The sequence below is a fragment of the Leguminivora glycinivorella genome, chromosome 23 (assembly GCF_023078275.1).
Source record: "Leguminivora glycinivorella isolate SPB_JAAS2020 chromosome 23, LegGlyc_1.1, whole genome shotgun sequence".
NCBI classification, from domain to species: Eukaryota; Metazoa; Arthropoda; class Insecta; order Lepidoptera; family Tortricidae; genus Leguminivora; species Leguminivora glycinivorella.
In genome coordinates this window covers 13,159,014-13,182,915 of record NC_062993.1, presented here as the reverse complement: position 1 = coordinate 13,182,915, position 23,902 = coordinate 13,159,014, and positions in this window count along the sequence as shown.

Below are 23,902 nucleotides of genomic sequence, written 5' to 3'. Positions count from 1 at the left end.
GGAGTACTCAACATAAAACTTTATTTTAAGTACTAGTATTACACACTAAACTTATAGCAAAGCACCTAATTGGTAAACCTGAAGCTTTAATATCTCAGTCGGTTCTGTGAGACCTATACTGCCAAACTGCAAGTTCAAAGTTATAAGCCCCACATGATCTAAAGTTTGGCCCGAATCCGCTGAAGCCTTATTCGGGAACAGATACGTAGCGAAACGCACAAACGCTCACTATAATATCTGTTTCGTTGCTATCTATTTCTATCGCTCTTATCCTGGGACCTGTCAAGAGAGATGACGGCACGTGGAGGATAAGAAGGAATGCCGAAATAGAAGAGTTGGTGGGCGAAGCGAATAAGACTTCGCTGGTTCGGCCACCTACTAAGAATGGGAGAGGATCGGGCTGCTAAGAGGGCGTATCTGGGAAGACCAGCTGGTGGCCGCCCAGCGGGTAGGCCCAGGGGGCCGATTTTTGAGTCTCACTGTCACTAAAATACCGGTTGAAAACAGTGAATTGCCTATTATTTTCAGTGACAATTTTCTGAATTCGAACGCCGTGAGACTCAAAAATCGGCCCCCAGATACCACTGGGAAGACAGTGTGTCAGCGACAAGCCGATGATTGGCAGGAAGCTGCGCAGAATCGTGCAGGTGGCATGCTCACGTTTTAAAGGCCAAGATTATCTTTGGATCGCAGAGGCATATTAGGTAATTAGTTACGAATTGGTGCGATAGAATAAGACTGCATTATGATCGGTGTCTAGAGTCAATGATTGTCATTCGGTTAAGTGGGCATGTCTGTTCTACAAAGTATGTGGCTAACAGAAGCGGTTGGTCCATACAAGCCGATTCCCAACGGCTTACCTAAAATTGATTACTAGTAAAGTATAATGTTAAGGTAGGTTTCTTTTTGCTCAATGTTGCTAGGATAAATTTTCACCGGCCGCCACTGGTGGCTATGATACTTTTATTTCATTTTTGAAGTCAGTTTTCTATTTTGCGGTTTATAAAATATTATTTTTTGTGATATCGAAAACGGCGCCTGCCTGATTCAGCTAAGCTTCTTCCAATACTGCATATTAGAAGATCGCGTCTCTAGTTCACGAATATCTACAATAGTTATTTGTTGTACAAGGGGGCAAAGTTGTATTTTAACGCCGAGTGTGGAATTGAAAAACGAGCAAGTGAAAGGATTCTATAGTTGAACCACGAGCGAAGCGAGTGGTTCGAGAATAGAAGCCTGAACTTGCGAGTTTTTTAACACACGAGAAGTAAAATACATTTGCACCCGTGTGTAACACAAAACTTTTCCCCTCACTATAGCGAGAAAACTACAACGCAAAAACTGCGTTTATCACTGCTTCCAGTAGTTCCACAGGTGGTAAATCATCGTTATTACTAGATTCACCTACTTTTATCAATTTTAAAGCAGTTAATTTGACTTTATTCAAGGTCAAATTACTTTACCCACTAGTGGATAAAATGCGTTTTTACCCGCTGGTATTAAAGGACAAAACACGTGTTTCCGAGCTAGTGAGGGGAAAAATAAATTTTTAGTTGTAACTACTTAACTCAGTGTTAGTGGGCTGTCGTGTCAAATTCCATATAAAATGGTGGGTTAACCCTCCATTTTAATTGGTGCAAGTGGCCCTAATACAAATAATGATAACATTTAGGGCAGCAATGCAGTTGGCAGTACTGTCAACATTACTATGCTGCAACTGCAATAAATTTAGTCAACAATATTATTATACACCGTCTTTTTATTGTTTTCTGTTAAACTCGATACACAGTTAGGTTCATCACCAGGAAACATCCTGTATATCGCTTTTCGTTAAATTCGGAAAAAAAAATATTATTCCTTTCCATACATAATAAATGGATGAATTAAACTAAAATCCATAATCCTACGGACCAAATTGACAAGTAAGTGTGAACTAATGTTGCCACAGGTTTGGCTAGTGTCATTCTTATCGATATTCTTAAATTATTATTACACCGTAGATTTAAGATGCACCCAGACGGTACAATCAAATTGGCAATTTGATCTTTTAATCAATATACCAACTTTTTCTGTGATTTCGACAGATCAAAAGGTCTGTAGACCCCTAATTAGATATAAAATGTTAATTTCAAACCAGCAATAATGTAAATGAAATGTATATATTTATTGTGATAGTTAATTGAATCTTTACAAATGAATTATTACAATTATTGTGTTACAGCCGAAAGATGGAAATATTGTGTAAATTACATAATAAAAACCGAGGACAAAATATTACAACTCGACCATTTAGTGGACAATGTCTCGGATCGTTTTATTATAAATGTAACTGATGATGATGACGAAATAACGGAGCCTGGGAATGAATAATATTTTATAATAAAGACTAGTTATCGTCGGACAACATTTTTTTTTTTACCTACTGGTTCGGATACCTTTTTATGCTATAAAACTAGTGGGTAAAAACGCATTTTATCCATCCACTACCTCGAAAACCGAACAAACCAACTACGTATTTTTGATTTAAACTAGTCTGTTATTTGTACTTTACAACTGGTCGATATATTGTTATCGACTTATACCCTTCACTATTTTTATTTCACTGTTCCTGGTAACATTTCATCTGTCAGTCATTTGTCAATTTAGTCCGCAGGATTGTGAATTTTAGTTTAGTGTGAGAGGACCTTAATGATAACATTAAAGGTGCATTAAAGTCAGTGTGAAGTGTCTGACGGCACATGTCAAAACAAATAACATTGGGAAGTGGTAAAGGCTGTCAGTAATTATTTTTATTTATTTAAAAACTCGATAACCATAAGAGTGAGGACGCTAGTTTCTTAAGAAATTAATTGTATTGGGCCTAAAGAACCTTCCCTTAAAGTAAATAGAATTCCATAAAAACAGGCTGTAGTCAACATGTTTTTTTGTATATTCAAATTATATTTTATATTCTTCTTTAGTATTTGATCTTTTGTTAGATAAAGCTAATAGAAAATGTCAAGTTTAGTGATGGGACATGATAGTTTTGTTGATAAGTGATGTTTGGGTGACATCTGGGTTATTTTTTAACATGTTCAACTATCGGTTAGTTAACACTTTAAGTTCTCGCGCTTTGTACACATATTTAAAGTCACACACAGGTCGAACGCGATTAATTAACATTATTTTTACCTTTTTTCCCAACGTTTCGGCCAGGTTGCACTGGCCGTGGTCGCGGAAGACTGACGTCCCAGCAAAGTGTCACCGGAGATGTAAACAACACAAAACTACCCGATATTAATTTATATAAATAATGTTAATTAATCGCGTTCGACCTGTGTGTGACTTTAAATATCGGTTAGTTGTTACTTATTCAGTCTGAATAAGTAATTCAGTCTTCAATACGTATTTTACATGTGCTTAATTGTGAGAGCAATGGGCACAAGAAAGCAAAGTAATTTAATACAAATTTTAACTTGATTCCTGAAGCTGGCTGGTAGAATTGACCTATAAGCACAGTATAATAAAGAGTAATATCGTACAGTATGGCCACTCCCGCTCCCCGCTGAAAGTGCCACACACCCCCTCTCGGTTATCTCACAGTTACCGTCTGTCAAAAACGCGAACTGTCGACCTGTCATATCTCACTCATACAAGCATGGTACGCGTTCACCTACACGAGCTTAGAATGTGTGCTATTAGGAACGTGCCTCTTTCATATATTTGATCGCCAGTGTCTGAGGTGTGCTATAAGTAATGATTTTAAATCATACATTAAAAAAAAATAGATGAATTTGATATACCTAATTACCTACTTTGATGTTTTTTTTTTAAATATTTATTTGAGTAAAAGGCCTTTATCGCTTAGCGATGATGTCGGCCTCATTGTAATTATAAATAGTGTGATTAATTTCTACAATTAAACAGTTTTATAATCAGATAATATAACTTAAGAGCTTGCTTAGATGTGGGTTGAGATAGCAAACTATTACAAATGCCCACGTCAATTAGGTTGATTTTGGTTTGCTTAACAAATGCCCTGCGGTCGGTCCCGATCGGGGCACACTCCAGTGCGTGGTAGGTATCTTCTCTTACCCCACAGCTCGAGCAGTTAGGGGAGTCTACTACTCTCATTAGGTGTCCGAACACATTAAGTGGCATGTGCCCGGATCGCAGTCGCATACTAGTAACAACAAGTTGTCTGTTTAGCTGAGCATCGTAAAACCAGGGTATTTTGGGCGGTTCACTAACCATAGTTTTATACCATATGCCTTTCTCTTTCGACCTTCTATCAAAATGATCCTTCCAAATTTCGTAGCACTTTATTCTGACGTCTCTTAACAAATCAGTAAAGAAAGGCATATAGTTTACAGATATACCTTCAGTAACCCCAATTTTGGCTAATTTATCGGCGATTTCGTTACCTACGACATTCACGTGTGATGGAACCCATTGGAATTGTATATTCTTGCCGCTACTTAAAAGCATTAAATATATATCCAAAGCAGTGTAAGCTAAGGGGAGACCTCGTTCACCAGAGGTGCATCGAGTTAAATGCTGTAGTGCGCTCTTCGAGTCGCTGAGTACTACAAAGTTCGTTCCATCACATTACTGTATATATGAGAGCGATTCTGTAATTGCGTATAGTTCTGCCGCCATGATAGAAGTTTTATTGTTTAAATTGAAGGCTGCTGTTATATTTGATTGAGAATCGTAAAATTCCGCACCAACCGCATCTCCAATCTTTGACCCATCAGTGTAAATTTGAATATACCCATTGTATTTTTCCCTAATGGCTTCCATAGTCTTCCGTAGCAAGTCCTCTGAACTATAGTACTTTTTAGGACCCTCGACATTGTTTACAGTTAGGCATATCTGTGTTTTAATATTTATGTTTGTTACCCACGTGGAGAGTGAAAACATTTCTAGTATACGAGAACGCTGAATTGCTTCATTCTGCAACTCATTATGTACTATCAAAAATAGCGGCTTTTTTTGGCATTCCAGTATACACTATAGAGGCATGCAGAATTGCAGACGCAAGGTCAGCTATGATGGAAATAATCTGACTATTTTCTATCGATTTTGCCTTTAACCAAAATTTTGATGCAAGGTATTTTCTTCTAACTGACAGCGGTGGCAGACACAATTCTGATTCCATGACGTGTATTGGGCTGGTTTTTATAAAGCCTCCGACCACCCTCATAGCTTGGTTCTGGACCTTATCTAGCTTATTCAAGTTGGTTTTAGAACTGTTATCAAAAAGAAAGCTTGCAAATTCTAATCGGCTGCGGATAATCGAAATATATAATCTTCTTAAGAGGGGGTCGTACGAAATCCTCGAAAAGTGCATTCGGCGTTTAACAAATGCTGCTCACATTTCTAAATTAAATGAAATAAAATAAATGGAGTTATTATCTTAAAGAGTGTGTCTACAACTTTTGACTATTCAGAATCTCTAATTATTAAAGGTATAATAAATAAACCCACGCAAAGTTGACCTAAAATGAGAAAAACGTATGTCGCCGTTTAGTAAACTTTGTTAAAAAAATTCAATACTTTAGTTATAACATTAAGTGATTCTAAAAGCCAGATAAATGGACTAGAAGTTTTGAGGTTTTTTATATTTTTCCTCTCAAAGGCAACAAAGAAATTTTACCTTAAATTTAAACTATCGTAAAATTTCCATACATTCGCCATTGACGTCAGAATTCTCCTTTCGATTAGACGCCGTGAGCGGCTCATCGGAGGCAGACGTGTCGCCGGTCGCTCCGCGTTGACAATTAGATTTGACAAATATTTTGACAGAAAATAGTGTACGTACACGAAAAACCATACCAGTGTAAAACTGTGCTCATAATAAATAGGGTAAATCAAATATGTCAGGTGGAGATCCAATCTCATTTAAAATTTAAAGGTGCATGGCTTGTGCATAAAAAATAAATAAAAATATATCACATTATTAAAGAAAATAACGAACACAACCTAATGAGTATAAATGATTTCATTCTAGTTCGGTTAAATTGAAAAAAGTTTCATGTTTTGTTTTACTCATTGGAATACATTTTCATTACGCTGGTATTAACAGTACGTCATTTTAAAAATATATATGACAGTACCTACGTCAAATTTTGTCAACCAAACTTCACAGGTTGTATGTAAACAATTACAATTTAATTTATTCATACATATTCAGATACGTATTAATCGATTCTTAGAATAAAAAAAAGGGGAATGCGAGCGGGTATAGGTATAGTGCTTCTGGTTCAAATTTAATTGTATATATAAAAAAATGATTCAATTTCATTAAAGATTTACTCTGTGCATACCGCGAACACGTAACTGTAAGTTGAAAAACACGAAAACAATAATAATTATAAATCACCTAAATACATCGTTATTTACAAAGCGCTTGTTTTGAATGGCACTTCTCCACTCAACTAGACCAAATATTCATGGAACACCAGCTGGTGACCAGCATAAATGACTACGAACAGCCGTGCAAAAATATCTGATTTTCTATAGGGGGCCATAAGTATATGACGACATGTTCCCGGCAAAAATTTGTGATGCTCCGTGACCGGCAAAAACATCGTCTCTCTTTCTAGCGTCTCGCGAGCGTATAGCGTCGGGCCAACTGTATGGAAAAAGACGCCGCGTCAGCGCGGCTTAGCCATACAGTTGGCCCGACGCTACGATCGCAAGACGGTAGATATGGGAGGGTCCTTATCCGCATACATATCTGATCGGGTCGCTTAATAATATTTGATTCTTTATAAAAACCTAAATTACACTCTCACCCGCTTAAATAAAAATATCTATCCATTGTTAAAGTAAATATATAATATATCTTACGGGCTAGAAATCATTAATATGTAATTAAAGTGCAATAATAAACCCTACCTGGTTGCCTTACAGCCGTAAATTGTATGAGGTGATTTGACAGTTCACGAAAACGGCGTAGACTTGTGTCATTGGATATGTCTGTCTCATCTGTTCTTAAATTATGACAAGTAAACTTATTGCAAATCTAGTATCAGAAGCCTTTATAGGTACAAGCTTTTATTCAACTTGCCTTGTTAGTAGGTATGTTAGTTTGAGTCAAAACGTAGAAGCTAAATTTGACCCACTTTCCGGTTTCCAATTGAGCTGAAATTTTGCACACATAATTATGTAAATCAATATTATGGTATCATGGAGCTAATCTGATGATGGAGCAGAAAGGTGATCATAGGAACTCTGTTATGAAACGTCGTATCCCCATTGAGTCAGGGGTTTTTAGAAATGTCTCGGAGAGCAATAAATAATTTTTTTGCAAAAAAAAAACTTATTATAAATTGGGAGGTGTAATTTTTTATTATCTCTTACATAGCATTAAGAAGAAAAATCGACCAAGAGCGCGTCAGTGTAGGGTTCCGTAGTTTCCGACATTTTACATAATGACAATTTAATAAATACCGTAATTTGGGGTGAAAAGGGTTCCGAGGGTATATAATGTTATTATATTTCTTGACATATTCCTTCTATTTTCCGCAATCAAAGTAGGAAAATAATATATTATGTTTTTTTATTATTATTATTATTGGTATTTAGGACAACAGCCGTAAATATTCAACTTACATAGGTATTTTTACATAGTCTTAGGCCAATAACAGTTATCTGTTGAGTGAAAAGTATTATACACAATATGTTACTAAAAAAAAATGTGTTACATATTTAAAATTACAGTGAAAATGTGCAAGCCACACATTTTTATTTACAGTTTCATGTCTGTCAAAGTTGACGTTCAAATTTATTGGATTTTTACTCATTTTAATCGTTCATTATCCTTTTGAATGTGTATACACTTCTAAAGTTTATGTATAACAGAAAATCATAAGACATATTTTCATTTTTATAATGGTTTTCATGAAGAAAGCGATGCAACTGTGTTGGGGAATTTTTACGGGATGAATAAATATCCGCGACCTGAGGGGTGAATGGGATCAGGAATGGGGGGAATCGGGTCGCAAAGGGGGTGAATAGGTTTACGAAGGGGCTGATTAGGGTCGGAAGAGGGGTGAATTTTGATGTGTGTTGGCTTGTCACATTGTATAAAATATATATAACTTACCTAAAGTGGTATTTTTATGAATGACCTCTCTGTATATGGACGCAATTTATACGTCAATGTATCGTTCGTTCGTAGTTAGACTAGATACAAGATATTAACACTTAGAAATATTAATCACACTACTGTCAACCCCTACGTTTCTACTTAAGTCCGCAAAAATCACCCATGGTTGCTATAATATAAACGGATTACTTTAAAAGAAAAATCATAAGTATGAAACTATAGAACTAGGGAAGAAATAAAATTATTTTATTGAATAATTTTTGATTTGTTCTTTTTCAAGTTTATATAAATAATAAATTTTCAATTCGCTCAAAGGTTGGAAGAGATCCTTTATAGGGATAAGTTCGCCTTTGTACATCATAACTATACTGTATTTTTATGTCCTAACTTGTCTTATGTACAATAAAGTGTTCACATACATACATACATATATTGAAATAGATATCATACACGAAAGAAAAAACGACAAGGCCCACGGTGGCTGAGCCGGGAATCGAACCCGGGTCTTCAGCTTACGCAGCTACCGTTATTACCACTAGGCCACCAGGCCAGGTTAAAAAAGCCGGCCAAATGAGAATCGATTTTCGCACAATTGTAAAACTAAATTATTTTTACTAGTTACCTCCAAAATACCAAATAAAATTGGGCTACATAGTACATCGTTTTCTGAAGATTTTGGGTTCATGGGGTCGGAACGGGTATAACTAACGTAATTTATGGTGAATAGGGCCAAAACCGACTTTTGAACGTCGATAGCAGTTTTTTTATATGTGCCATGCTAATTTTTTACACAAAAAATCTTCCGACAGTGTGAACTTCGGTTTGTCTTTGAAAATATGTCGTTTTATTTAGTAATTTTCGCTCACCCAACGTTAGGGTGAATAGGGTCGGGAAGGGGGTGAATAGGGAAAAGGGTTGACTCTTTCGGATTGCGAACAAAATATGACCTGTCACGAGCGTATTATATTTATTTTACCAAAAAATAAGGATTTAATATGTTATGAGTGGACGGTAATGAAATCTACACATATTATGATAACCCTTAACCAACCTTTTTAGTTAGATGGTGCTCTGACGCGGTGAATAAGTAAGTATGGTCGTGGGCAGTGCGGATAACGTGTCAAAATATAAGCATAGTTTGTTGCTATTTTTCATGTTTAAATAAACTTCTAAACTAACGTAGTGGGTATTAAAGCAAAAGGTTCACAGTGAATATTAGGTTGCCAGAAATGTGTTTAGCTATACCATTGTATTGAATTTTATATCATAAAGTCAAACTAGGTATTTACTACTAATGATTTACTCTGTGGGGTGTCTTTGATCACTTGCATGGGGTAACATTGACCATAATGACACATAGTTAATTATTGTCTGATTTTGTCACGGTACTTGTTGAGGCTGATAATTTGATCGCTTCTTGTGATAAATATTGAAATAATTGCAAATAAAGTTGGTTTTTCGAAGATGTTAATTTTTATTCTTGATCAAAGTAACGCCAAAATAGCGTTAAAGAGTTGTAATATTTTACTGCGAACCATTTTTTTTATCTTTTCTTGACATAAAATACTTTTGTAAGGGATTACATTCGATTATCATTAAAAAAAATATATAGTGTATCAAAGTAACCCCAATGTCAGTTTATGTTTGATCACATCGTTTTTTTCTGCGTACATTATTTTATTTATTTATTCCTTATTGCACATAAAAAAATAAGTACAAATGGTGGACATAATGCCTTAAGGCATTCTCTACCAGTCAACCACTGGGTTAAAAAGAAACATTTCATACGTGCAGGCATAGAGACAGAAAACAATAATCCTGATATCACTTATTTTGTTACCTTTTTAGATTTTTAGCAGGAAAAGACTAAAAAAGTTGATGGTCCCATTTTTTTTCTTCCTTAGTTACGTTACGTTGACCAATTTTGGAATTTATACTTCTCTAACTCCTACATTTAATGGGTAAAAATACCCATTAAATGTAGAAGCTAGAGAAGTTTAAATTCCGAAATTGGTCAATGTAACCCCAGTTTACGGTAGACACCGTCAACCTATTCTAATAATTCTCTTTTTATTTGGAAGAAAATTAGTAACGATAATATGCATATAAAATATGCAATCTAAGATAAAAAATGCTTTTCATATAGTTACAAACTTAGTTCAGATTTTTTTTGTACAACTTTTAAAAATTGTTCTACCTATCAAGTTCAAAATAATTTTCCTAGAAATTCTTTTTTCTACTCCCGAACTATTATTCGTCATTTACAGGGTCGTGCATAGATCTTTAAAACCCTACATAAAAGTCTAACCCCAAAGCCAGTGTCCGCCGGCTTTCCGCGCATGCGCGCAGTATCGAAAAAACTGAAAACGCATTGTTTGGCTCTGTAACCATGGCAACGCCTTATAACGATACGGCGCGCGTGCGCGGGAAGGCTTTGGGCAGCTGAGCTGACAGTGCAAACCTTTGCGTCAAAATACAGGAAACAGTGTGAATTTCACGAAAGTTATTCAAGAAACCTATTAAAAACTAAGTGCATGGTCGTAGAAAAAGTATTGTATGCAACGGTGTTTAACTGAGTCAAAAAATACTAGTGGCGTCTTAATAACAATTTTCGGCTTCGCCTCAAATTGTTACCCACGCCACTCGTCTTTTTTGATCTCCTTTAAACGCCTGTTGCATAAAATACTATTTAAAGTTCTGCTTTTGAGATTTTTTCATATAAATTTGAGAAAACAGCCCTTATGGCCTGAAATACGGCATACGGCAGTGATATTGACATTGACATATGCTTTTTCGTATTTTGATGGTATTTTGACTGCACTGTATTTTTTGCCATGCTAATTTGAACCTTATCTCTGAGCGATGTTTTTTTATTTTTAGTTACATCACAGATGTGTATGACATGACATCTAGGTATTTAGCCATTTAAAAGAAACTACAAGAGGCTTTACAGACGTGGCGACTGCAACTGGTACAGGGCCTAAGCCATAATTTAAAATTATATTGTGATTTTTATATGTATTTGTGGTTTATTTAATATACTAAGTATGAGTTTCAACATTTTCAACTCAAGGAACTGAAATTAAGAGAAGGGACACGGAAATTGGGTAAGATCAAGAGTCTGATGCAGATGGCGATGGCAGTATTGGATAAGATAAGATATGCGTCGATATTCCCTGTCTTTCTTTGTGTCTCTGACATGACTGCTGCTAGCTGTACTCTATTCATTAGGTTTTTATTTTATACACATACTTTTTTTTGTATCAAAATAAATGATAAATTGATAAAAAACCTAACGACCAAAAAGAATAAAGTACCTATCTGTTAGTCTTTAATACACCCCGCATATACGTAATGCACAGCACAGGCCTCCGAAGACCGGCAGGGTAATCATGGTCGCGCGATAAATGGTATAACATCGGGCCGTCCCTATCAAACTTACAAATAGTGTGATAGGGCTGATGTTTTATCATTTATCACGCGACCATAATTGTCTGCCTGGAGGTATCGGCCTTTAGCCCTTCACACACGTCTTTGAATAATGTTTGCGGGGATAGGCAGGCTGATGATTTTTAATCTAAGTATAGAAAAGTAACGCAAAATGAAGTGCAAAGTAATTTGAAATACACCTAGATAAACAATCAATTGAATAAGGAACGTTATCTACATATTTAGGTAAATTTAAGTCACGTGAGACATGAACAGAGAAGGAAAGCTAGATGATGCGTATTTTTTCTCTGTCTTCTTGTATGCTACCTTTTTTACAGTTTTAATTTCTCAAAGGAGGTCAGTAGTTGACTACAAACTCAAAATAACACTCTTGAAAAAAATTAAGGGTCACTGACCTTTCACAGTAAATTGAGGTAGTGTGAGTGAAGGGTGTTTGTGTGTGTAATGGGGTAATTTGACAGATTCTGAAAATTCTCCCTGCTCTACCCCCTCTTAAATGTATAGGGTGGACCCCCCAAGAAGAACCTGCCAAAACTTGGAACACATTTAAAAATTTTGCCAGTTTCTGACACATGTCGTTAATTTGCTTGTTCCACCGTAAAGATTGGTCTAGCCATAATCCTAAGTATTTAACTGTGGATACGTTTTCTAGCCTAACCTCACCTATGCTTATTTCGACTTGACGTCGTGTCCTACCTCTGGAAAAAATACAAACTTTGCTTTTATTTGGGGATATTTCTAAACTAACATCTTCCAAAAGTTGTGTCATTTGGTCCAGAACCCTTTGAAGTGTTATCGTCATAAATCTTAGATTTTGTCCCGATACGTATAGCACAAAGTAGTCGACGTATAGCGATATGTATACATTATTTATTCTCTTACAAATGTCAGTAGTAACTATGTTAAATAGGAACGGAGACATCGGGTCCCCCTGTGCTAGTCCTACCATCGTCCACCTTGTGATTAGGTTATTTCCGGTAGCTTCTGCGATAGATATTTTTATTTTATTTTTTTTTTTATTTTATATATATTTGGGGCATCAACAGCGATACAAACAAACGAATGCTTAACATATTAGAATACAATACAGTAAGCCAATGAAAGATGTCCAAAAGAATATAGTGAATACTTAATACTAGGTGGAAGGAAAAGTAAATATAACAATATATTTAACCATAAATAGCAAGAGAAGCTAAAACCAAAAACTGACAACTAGCACGCGTAAAAAGGTGAGAGTGTGTTGAATGTGTGAGAGGTATTCATGTGTAAAGAATTGCCTGCTGTTTTGTACCCTTTTAACCATTTTATTTTATTCCAGAGTTGACTACTAGAAACTGTACTATCAATACTATTGCAAAATTTTTTAAAGGATTCTGCGGCCGCTTTCCTTTGTTATACGATTAGTATATCGTTTGTATTGATGTGTGGTTTACAATTTTCTGTTCCACTCGGTGGCAAAATTTGTTTAACTATTGTGCCTTGAAATCTTCAATATTGGAATCTTTCCCTTCCTCGGGTATCAATATTGACACGTGTGGTTAAATAAACAACTTTGCCCCTTGTAAAACAAAATAACTATAATATTTTCCCCTCACTATGTACCTAACGCTACGCGCAAACGCACTCTGATTGTATTTAGCGAGAGCTAACTAAGCGTGACTTCTTTTGTTGCGCCCTGCATACAAAGACGAGCGTTGTTGTCTATTGATGGTACTGAACTGACGCAGTTTGTAGCAGATGCTTCATTTTATTTATATTTTTAACGCCCGACGCAAAAACGACGGGGTGTTATAAGTTTGACGTGTATGTCTGTGTGTGTGTCTGTCTGTCTGTTTGTCCGTCTGTCTGTGTGTGTGTCTGTCTGTGGCATCGTAGCTCCCGAACAGGTGAACCGATTTCGATTTAGTTTTTTTGTTGAAAGCTGAGTTAGTCGAGAGTGTTCTTAGCCATGTTTTATGAAAATCGGTCCACTATGTCGCGGTCGGGGGTTTTTCAAAATTTTAATTTTGTGGTTAGGTTATTTTATAAGTAAGTTAGATACGGAGTGGGTGCCAAAACGCAAACGCCCGAGGAGTCGGTCCGGAAAGAGAAGGCGGGATGATCTTGACTCCTTTCTTAATAACTGGACGGATGCTGCACTTAATCGGGAGTATTGGAAATCTAGGGGGAGGCCTTTGCCCAGCAGTGGGACACTTAGGCTATTAAAAAAAATGTAGGTAAAACAAGCGATCGGGTCTTCATATGAGAGCAGATTACTGATGATTGGTCATCAAGTGATGTTGGAGTAGATAGCCAAATACATAATCATCATTCGCGTGCCCTTATCCCATTGATTTAGGGTAGGCGCAGCATGACTTTCTCTTTCATACCTCTATCGCCCGTCATCTCATCCATTTGTCTTCGTTTCATATCATCTCTTACGGCCCAGCCACGACATTGGTCTAAGCGCGACAGCGGTGAGCGGCGGCCATACATTGGAGCGAGACACAGCGATAGGACTTTTCATTCGCACGTATGGCTGCCGCTCACCGCTGTCGCGCTTAGACCAATGTCGTGGCCGGGCCGTTATACAGTCCATCCATTTTTTTTTGTTTTCCTCTCCCGTTTATTCCTTCCACATTCAATCACAATACCTTTCTTGACACATGACTTTCATCCCTTCGCATCACATGCCCATGCCACGTTAAACAAATCGCTCTTAATTTTTCTATTACCCACCATTATGAAATTCAAAAGTTTTTTTTCGCTTTTATATCATAAATAAATACACATTATACAATAGCATTATTTGTTGAGTTTAATATGTTGATAATATTCCGAGCCAATAAAACTAGCTATAACAATTCATGATAGAATATGACATACAATTTTGACTTAATCTGTGTTGTATTTTCTCTTCCATATTTTGTTACTTATATTATTTCATACGAACTAGTTACATACTATAACTCAATATTCTTGATCTTGCCACCTTGCCCTATCCTGACATGAATATCAATGTCACCATATTAACTTTTCGGGTGACAAAAATATCTTTACTATGAAGGACATATGAAAGAGGATGATTCTTAACAGCATTGCTAAGTTTGTCGTGAGTTGTATGGTTCTACACATCTATGTAGGTCGGATGTCGGAAGGATTTCAATGAAAAAAATCCAAGATGGCGCCTGTAATATTCGGGATATCGGTCCGACATCCGATATCGGATCGGATAATGTGAAAACGCACTCAAGGGTTTTGAATTTACATGAATATATCGTAGTTTTGGTTCTATTAACTGTTACCGTATGGGGGCGCTTTTCACTGTCTCCATACAATTTAATGTTATTTCACCATAACGTTAACGCTATTGTGTAACGTATTCTAAAACATCGAAAACTCAAGTGGTTTTATAAAAAAATCGACAAATAAAATAAAAAAATAATAAATAAAAATATATTGGTCACGGAAGTGTAAAGAAAGATTATTTTGCGCAATTCATAGAGCAATGGACGTGATTCAAAGTGAACGGCTTCAAATCCCGCCGGTGGCGTAAATTTCCATTTTTTTATACAAAATCTGTAGTAATTTCAGCAGATGTTATGCAGTTAACGAAATATCATTTTTTTTACTATAGTGAGTAAAATTACAGAAGTTTGTGCAGTATATAAAATGGATGGGTGGCCTAACGGTACGAGCGTGCGACTTACGATCCGGAAGACGCGCGCGGGGTCGAACCCCGGCTCGTACCAATGAGTTTTTTTATATTTGCCAGTCGCTTTTCTGCGAAGGAAAACATCGTGAGGAAACCGAACTAATTCCAATAAGGCCTATTTACCCTTCGGGTTGGAAGGTCAAATGACAGTCGCTTTCGTAAAACTAGCGCGTACGCCAAAGCTTGGGATCAGTTGTCAAAGCGGACCCCAGGCTCCTATGAGTCATAGTAAATGCCGGGATAACGCAAGGAGGATGATGAGGATGATGATAAAATGGATGAGACTCTATTGAAACAGTAACGGCGACCATAGGTTACGGTGACCTTTTTCCATCAGGCGGGCCGTAAAGAAATATAAATACCTTTTATTTATATACTTCACGTTAGCCTACATTTATTTATTTATATTCATAAAAACACATCATTAAACAAGTCGAGTCAATAAACTTGACACCGTTAATTACTTTACAGCTTATCCATGGTTTAAGGGGGTAAACAGGAGGAAAGGGGGGGATATTTTTCACCCGTCTCATTACGCAACATGGGTAATTTACTGTAGGTGTCTTTGGGCGCTTAAGGTGTTATGTCGAACCAGTGTGCGTAGCCAAATGCACAAACGCTCACGATACCTCTTTCTTACCTATTTCTCTATCGCTCTTGCATATTGGTGCGACAGAGCCAGACTACATTTCTGCGGCGTTTCGGTGGCGTTGCGCGTCGCAGAAATGCCATGCGGCTACGGGGCCAGATTTAAATCTTGTGAATAAATTGTGTTTATAATCTTATGAAAACTCTAACCCCCTTATTCATAAACGTACTCTAAAGTTATGAAGCCGATAAAGTTCGTTTATCCCTTTCCGACCTATTGGTGTGATAGAAAAGGACAAACGAACTTTATCGGCTTGATAACTTTAGAGTACGTTTATGAATAAGGGGGTAAGTCTAAGTACAAAATAGTATTTTTTTATGTCCTAGAACTGGATTGGATTATTATTATTAGATTGTTCAACCAAAACTTCGCTTTTGACTAACAAATCAGTTGAATTAAATAAATAAATATTGGGGACACCTTACACAGATCAACTTAGCCCCAAACTAAGCATAGCTATGTAATGGGTGCTAAGCGACGATATACATACTTAAATAGATAAATACATACTTATATAAATATCTGTGCTCATCACACAAAAAAATGCCCTTACCAGGATTCGAACCCAGGACCGCGGCTTAGCAGGCAGGGTCACTACCGACTGTCAGACCGGTCGTAAAATTACAAGTCTAAAATTAATAGAAAACAAGGATCAAATCTATATGTTGGAATATTTGACAATAAATATGCAAAAAAATATTAAGAACCTTATTCATTACCCTTTATTATTCATGGAAATTATTTTCGGATTGCCTAATGCAATCCTGAATAATTTTAAATACATTCATATTCATATATTTATTGATAAAGTCAATTACAAGTCAAGAATAAGGTACATATAATGGTTTACACTTGTATGTAAATATAAGTCACAAAATACATCACTAAAACAGTTTACAATTATACCTATTTATAAACAGAAAATATAATGTCATTTTTTATCAATATCCAACCTTACTCCAACCGTACTTGCATGTACAGTGAGCGGGAAGTTTGCATGGCTGCAATTTGAGAAACTATAATTTAATTAATTGATAAATTTGCTATGCATTTTTAGACCTCGCTGTACCTACTTTATCAAGTAGTTTGGTATTTTTATTCGATTCCACGATACAGGTAACTTAGTTTTGACGACCGGTCTGGCGTAGTCGGTAGTGACCCTGCCTGCTACGCCGCGGTCCTGGGTTCGAATCCCGGTAAGGGCATTTATTTATGTGATGAGCACAGATATTTGTTCCTGAGTCATGGATGTTTTCTATGTATATAAGTATTTATATTTTATATATAGCGTTGTCTGAATACCCACAACACAAGCCTTCTTGAGCTTACCGTGGGCCTCAGTCAAATCTGTGTAAGAATGTCCTATAACATTTGTTATTTATTTATTTTTAATAATAATTCTCAACTGAGATCGGAAGTGGACCTTAAGTTCATTAGCTCGGGATAATTTTGCTTATCGCAAATACTCCTTGTACGAGTAAATTGTTTTGCTATTTCATATCTTCTCTTGCATGATATGCGTCAGTTCACAAATGACTTTACATGTAGGTGATAAATAAATAAAACCGGCCAAGAGCGTGTCGGGCCACGCCCAGTGTAGGGTTCCGTATTTCTCCATATTTTTCTCAAGAACTACTAAACCTATCAAGTTCAAAATAATTTTCCTAGAAAGTCTTCATAAAGTTCTACTTTTGTGATTTTTTTCATATTTTTTAAACTTATGGTTCAAAAGTTAGAGGGGGGGGGGGGACGCACTTTTTTTTCCTTTAGGAGCGATTATTTCCGAAAATATTAATATTATCAAAAAACGATCTTAGTAAACCCTTATTCATTTTCAAATACCTATCCAACAATATATCACACGTTGGGGTTGGAATGAAAAAAAATATCAGCCCCCACTTTACATGTAGGGGGGGTACCCTAATAAAACATTTTTTTCCATTTTTTATTTTTGCACTTTGTTGGCGTAATTGATACATAATATTGGTACCAAATTTCAGCTTTCTAGTGCTAACGGTTACTGAGATTATCCGCGGACGGACGGACGGACGGACGGACAGACAGACATGGCGAAACTATAAGGGTTCCTAGTTGACTACGGAACCCTAAAAATGGAAAGAAAATAATTAGGATGAAATGGGAAAAAACATTTTCAGACTGAAAAGTGATAGTGGCTGAACTGGGAATGGACAAAAAACGTTTTTAGGACAGGGAATCATTGAAGTCTTTGATGGCCATCGCTCCATTGCACTGCATAAGGTAAAATTAAAAAAGAAATGTAATCTCATTGATTTTAAGATGTTTATCAGTTCATATATTCATATATTCATATTTCTTTATTGCATCCATGGTGTTATAAGATGTTACAAAGTAGGTGTGCTCATGGACCCTATTCATTAAGTAGCGTTCAATCAATTTTTTACTGAAGAACTTTATTCTTGGCAAATAAACAAATCTCGCATCTTATAGGCAAAAAATGCGTTTAATATTATGCATGTTTTATTACAAACGCATTTTTACTATACGTTCTTGTAAAATCATACATTGGAACACACTCGTAGACGTAAAGTTAGCTTAAACTTTAAAAAATCAACTTGAATGTGCAAGTTTTATAAAAAAAACCGGCCAAGAGCGTGTCGGGCCACGCTCAGTGTAGGGTTCCGTAGTTTTCCGTGTTTTTCTCAAAAACTACTGAACCTATCAAATTCAAAACAATTTTCCTAGAAAGTCTTTATAAAGTTCTACTTTTGTAATTTTTTTCATATTTTTTAAACATATGGTTCAAAAGTTAGAGGGGGGGACGCACTTTTTTTTCCTTTAGGAGCGATTATTTCCGAAAATATTAATATTATCAAAAAACGTTCTTAGTAAACCCTTATTCATTTTTAAATACCTATCCAACAATATATCACACGTTGGGTTTGGAATGAAAAAAAATATCAACCCCCACATTACATGTAGGGGGGGTACCCTAATAAAACATTTTTTTCCATTTTTTATTTTTGCACTTTGTTGGCGTGATTGATATACATATTGGTACCAAATTTCAGCTTTCTAGTGCTTACGGTTACTGAGATTATCCGCGGACGGACGGACGGACGGACGGACGGACGGACGGACGGACAGACAGACATGGCGAAACTATAAGGGTTCCTAGTTGACTACGGAACCCTAAAAAACACATCTATAAAATTATGAAAATTTAAATAGGTAACACTGGCAAGGTCTGTTCTTACTCTAAGAACAAATTAAATTATTTTCATAGAAAATATTTTAACTTGTATTTTTTAAGTAGTAACACTACTATTATGTTATAACAACGAAGTAAGATAAACATGGAAGCCGCTTTTAAGAACATTACCGTTCAAATTTTTGGCACCGTTTAGCACACATACACAATTACGCCTACATTTACACAAGACAATACGTTTACAGGCCCTGTAATCTAAACTGGTAAACAAAACAATAGTCATCTCTTTTATACTAATGCACACAGATAAGTGTAGCTGAAATGCATATAATGTCACTAACTACCAATCAGCGATTATATTCGGCTAAAAACCTTCTTGCTGTACGTACGTACTGGCAGCTAAGAATTCGCGGTTTATATTTGACTAGAATTTGACACGAAAAGGGATGGGTTTATGTCATACACTAAAGAACCAAGCAGAAATAATTTTAATTTTATGCATATTAAAAAATAACTACATAATTAATTTGTTGTTATGAAGTAACAACCTACATATGAAAATAATAATTATGTCGTACACGTATTCCGCTATAATAAGTATTGTTGTGGCTAGATAAATTCAATTTATATCAGATCTGTATATCAATGTACAGTCACGTTCAGGTTGTTGTCAGTTGCCATCTATTGTTAACAGGTGTTAAACGTAGGCTTTTATTTTATAAATTTTACCTTTTCAGGGCTGGTCAGGTTTTTCAATCGCCAGATAAATAATATCTGTCAGGTAAATGTCAGCTGTCACTGTAATTTATACGTGTGATGAAAAGGATAGCGATAACTTTATCTGGCAGATTTATCTGGCGACTGAAAGACCGGCCCTTAAATATGTAATTACTTAGATGTCGCCACCGAAAGATAATAACATAGAACACTACTTTCAAACAAAATGCCAGCCGAAAAGTAGTTCCAAGATCATAATACGGCGTACTGACACCGGACCACAGGTCACGTCTATTTCTATTCTACAACCTTCTAAATTAACACGTTTAGGGACGCTTAGTGACGTCATCTGTCATAGACCAAAGGAAACAAATGACTACGCGTATGCTATACCATACGTGTCCACGAATGTGTTCAGATTGGCCATTTAAACCACTATGCCGGTGACACAAGGTCTGTGTTCAAAATAATCGAACTCCTATGCCACTGACAGGTACGTGTGTTTAAACAAGTTTACTGGCCTATGTCGGCCGCACAGCAGGCAGGCAAACATGGTCGCGCGATATTCATAAAATTATACAAAAATGAAAGTTTTTAAATATCAATGGCTATTAAAAATATTGCATAAAATCATCCCCATACAAAAGTAGCTCGAACAAAATAAATCGAAATAATTATGATCCTCGCCAAATTACACATGAAACTTAATCCCATATTTTTCTCCGTATTTGTTGGAACGACTAGCACATGATATTACAAAACAGTACGGCATATTCTTTTTGTAAACATATATTCTAAATATGCCGTACTACGACTGTTCCGACTGGCCGCCATTAGCGCACTGACAAGCTCCGTGGCACAATTTTGAGGCCTCGCCTACCGTGGCACAATATTCGTGGGGTCATTTTTGAGAGCTCTTTAGACATCTAGGTATATTAACAATCGCTGTGTTATAAACATTAAATAAATGTCATATACAAAGAAAAAGTGACCAAGTCCTTTTTCTTTGTATATTTAATGTTTAAGGTTTGTTCTATCAAAATCGCTATTCATTTGGTCAGTGTGTGATAAATGTTTCCTATCCATTTTCAGAATACCAGGAACAAGAAGGAGAATACAAATAAACAATCGGTCGAGTCCTGCAGACTGTTTGCTGAACAATCCAACTACGAATTAAGTTAATTGAAAGCCTTAAAATGTTTGAAAATAAATAACATGGTTCAGCTCAAGATAGTACGGGAGCGAAACGATAGAAACTATGTACTTAGTTTATTAAATATTGAAAATCTTATTAACCCTGTATCGGATCTATTTGACCCGAGCATTCGTAGTATTCTTAAGTGCATTGTTAACTTATTGTCGGTAGCAAAAGGTTTAAAAACTCTGAAATTAATTGTTGCTCAGAAATAATAAAAAAGATCCTAATATGTTACCTTGAGCGATCCCGTATTATAGTACTGCGGAAAGTAATCTAAGAAGTAATGTAAAAATCTTTATATCATTTAAATTCATTATTTATATCAAAGCAAATTATCTTTAGTAGGTATGTGATTATGTCTAGACCGAAGATGAGATGGGCAGATACCATATCAAAAGACATGAAAGCCTACAAAGTTTCAGTAGAGGAGACGTCCGCAGAGATGCGATTTATTTGAAATAATACTATTTAAAATGCAAATACAAAATGCAAAATACCTATTTTGTATTTTGCATTTAAATGCCTTTTAGTAAAACACATTTTGTATTTTATTTGAAATGCTTTTTGAGATGTATTTTGCATTTTCAAAATGCAAAATACTTTATGATTAAATTAAGTTTAGCCAACATTACCAGTCAAACAAAATGTGAACAAATGACGCTTGTATTGCCGAATTTGACGATAGACTGACTGACTAGTGTCAATTTGACACTGTCAATGTCAAACGAAAACGAATATTATCTATGGAAAGCGACGCCACAGACGCCGACAATTTAACGGATTTATTGTTTGCAGGGGCCCGTTTCTCGAAAGGTACAAGCCTTGTATTACAAGAATGTTTCCATGACAACCCATACGATTTGACAGTTCGCGCACTTGTAATACAAGGCTTGTACCTTTCGAGAAACGGGCCCCTGGACTGCTGGTGCTGAGTGCTAATGACTGATTTTGATTTAATTACCTACTTTTAAGTGTTGAGTTATTATTCCTATTGTAAAAATCCGAAGCTATAGAATGAAAATAAATAAAGAGCATTTAGGTGATATAGGTATGAAATATAAGAACTAGATGCACATTTAACAAAATGGAGCCATGGCTCTCTTTTCGTTAGTCTAGTTTTATTACATTATTTAAGTGAGTAGGTATAATAGGTATAATAGTTAATACCTAAAAATAGTAGGTGATCAATAAATTCTGTTATGTTATTAATAAATAAAATAACATAACATAATTTATTGATTGCCTACTGATAAATATGACCAAAATGTCATTCATTACTTTCATTAGGTGCCATGATATTAGACGTTTTTGTTCGGCATTGTGACTCTATTTCTCATGATTATTAATACCGAAAATAAATAAAAATATCTGAGATTTGGTCAAAAGGTGTTTTATTTTCAAAAAGTATTTTGAAAATACCTATTTTGCATTTAGCATTTGAAATACAAAACTCAAAACTTTTTGGTATTTTGCATTTGAAATAGTAAATCTGAAAAGTATTTTGCATTTTGTATTTAAATGCTTTTTTAAAACCATTTTGTACATCTCTGGACGTCCGGAAGGAAAGGATAAAAGCAGACCCCAAAATTAGATCTGAATAGTCATGTTGAGGAGAGAGAGATATAATTATATTATTATAATTATGTGTCGATAGTAGTTGACACGATCAAAAACGAATGTCAAAGCGAGCAAAAGGATCAGTCGATTCTTTTTCAAAAAAAAAAATACCAAGCAAAGCTCCAGGTAACAATGCAATTTAAACATTACAAAAACACTGATCTTGCTTTGATTTGTCATAGTCTTTATCATTATTTAAATTATATCTAAAAGTCCCACTAGCTCCTAGTCTAAACTGCAACTATGTATTTTGCAGGAGTGTTAGCTTCACTCTCGCGACTGCAGGAAACCAAAGACTTTATCATAGACTCTGCATGAAATAGGAAGAACTAGAGACTTTAGGAAGAACTAGTAAATTAAAGTAAGTTTATGTTTAGACACTGGAATAGGTTAAAGACAAAATTATTTTCAGTTATACATAAATGATGATTTTAATTTAATCTCAGTATTATACACGTTAAACTTCCGTGAGACATATTCAAATAATTAATTGAAATACGGTTGTACTCACGTTATTATATCGCTATTGCTGCGACATGTTTCGGGCCAATTCGGAGGCCCCTCTTCAGGCGTATAGGAGTTCACGCGACGGCTAGACTCCGCAAACTGAACGCGCCGCTCGCCGCTCCGCCCGCTGCGCGCGCGCTGATAGGACGGGGGAGGGGGGCGCAGAGCAGTCTGCTGCTGTAGTTGTTGTGTAGAGTTCTGGTAGCGCGGCTGTGTCGACCGATGGAGGTAAGCACACTGCACTCACTGTGTCCACACGATTGTCAAAATACATTTTCCGCTTCATATTAGGTATTACCGGTTTCCATGCTGGTGGCAACATCCAGCCTCCGTCCCGATTGAAATTAGGGCGGCGTCCGATTTCAATGGCCTCGAGAACTTTGCGTGGTACAAAACATTTCTCCCGTACCAACAACCTTGCTCTATCGAAGCGTATAAAATGGGACGCGCCGGTATCGTACGCGTGCTCTGCCACTGCGGAATTCCTGGTGTCCATGTTCTTCACGCTTCGTATGTGTTCCGACAACCTCGCGGAGACATTCCTTCCAGTCTCGCCGACATACGCTCTACCACAGTCACAAGGTATCTCGTATACCCCCGGGCTACCCAGTGGGTCCTTATCTTTAGGAGAGCGCAGCACCTGCCTTACCTTTGTGTGGGGGCGGAAAATTGTCCTCATGCTAAACCTACGCGTACGATACCGGCGCGTCCCATTTTATACGCTTCGATAGAGCAAGGTTGTTGGTACGGGAGAAATGTTTTGTACCACGCAAAGTTCTCGAGGC